The following is a 1,654-nucleotide window of genomic DNA, read 5'->3' on the forward strand; positions in this document are numbered from 1 at the left end:
AGCGAAAAGTGAAAATGCGGTTTCACCGGAATTGTCTCGCGTTCGAAATTAACGTTACCTCCTCTGTAAAATCTCGCGTACGAACGAGCTTTATTATGGTTCAATCTCGTTTCTAGCGCGACCCTTTGATCCGATTCCCTTTAAATCGACACAGATTTAAATTATGCGCGTGCGTTTGAACGCGAATAGAATATGGAATTATTCTAAATTAGTACTTACATTCGTTAATTATTCGTCAACAGATATTTCCATTCCCCAATTTAAACGGTTTTCATTTTTTACGCGCATTTATTTCAAGTCGCGCGATCAAATTGAGTAAAACCGGATATAATCAAGCTGGAATTTTGTTTACACGAATGAAATTTTCACGGTGCATGGTTATTATAATTTTAGTCGGGTTTCTATTATTTGAATTACAAACACGCGGGATCTATCTTTGTCACGTTGATACGAATTTGAATCGATTTGCTCTTTCAACAATTTTCTGTAATAATTTACGTGTTTCATTCGGATGAAGTTATCATCTGAACGAACTGTTATTAATTAAAATCAACGAACAAAGAGGAAAAATCTCGTTAGTTTAAACTATTGAAGTTCAAATTTCGAAGGGGATACGGAGGAGGTCGAAAACGTTTAGAAAACGTTCGAGGGCGCATCGATGGCTTCTTCGGGAGGGGAATCTCGTCCGGTGGCTTTCCGGGACGGTCAATTCAAACGGCGAGCAGAAGAGATAGAAATCGAGATATGGATGGAAGGAAGCGAGCGTGTGCAAAGGAAACAGATGCGTAAAGGTATCCCCCTTCGTGATGGGTCGCGAGACAGTCGATATTCCCTCGAGATCCGGTTGATCAGCTCTATCCTGAGAGGTCGAATACCGTTGCGCGCGGGGGTGCGTTGTTCGCTGTCCCTCGTGGCACGTTTGCACCCCCTCTTCGAATCCTCGAAACGAAAAATGCGAAGGAAAAAAGAGAAAAGAAAAAAAAGAGGAAGAAGAAGCGAAAAAAGGAAATGAGAAGTTGGTGGACGCGACGGTCGAATAGGGACGAGGAAATTTTTGTTCCTCTGTTCCACCTCTCCCCCTCCAATAGCGTCATTGGCAATATTGTTGGCAAGAATATGTAATAAGGGGCGACAGTCTCGAGAGATTCGATTGATCGCTTGTTCTCGAGACCGAGAACCCTTGCCAGAGGGTTTGCTAATCGCGTATCTTCAGACTTCAATCTCTGGTATGGCCCCATAAAACGCCGGGGGTAGTTTCTCGAACGGTCGAGTGGATCGCCGACGGGGAGAAATATAAGAAATAATAACCACCGGTGTATCGGAACATCCGCGTATAACCCCGATATTAACTTTCAATCAGGGGATTTTTTTTCCACTCGCGAGGTTCAAGTTGAGAGAGAGGAAATTCTCCTTCCTCGTCTGGCGTCCGTGTGATTCGCAAAACGAATCGCATTGAAACGGCGGGGAGAAAGAGACGAGACGAATAGAGGAGGTGAGAAGGAAGGAGGGGAAAACGGCGCGCTTTTGAAATCATACGTAGGAGAGGTGTAGTTTTTCACAAAGGGACGATGTATCGTTGAAGGAGCGACTTTTTTTTTTCTTTTTCTTCTTTTTCTTTCTTTCTCTTTTTTCTTTTTTTCTTTTTTTTTTTTTT

Source organism: Apis dorsata, unplaced genomic scaffold (assembly GCF_000469605.1).
Source record: "Apis dorsata unplaced genomic scaffold, Apis dorsata 1.3 scaffold_264, whole genome shotgun sequence".
Classification (NCBI taxonomy): domain Eukaryota; kingdom Metazoa; phylum Arthropoda; class Insecta; order Hymenoptera; family Apidae; genus Apis; species Apis dorsata.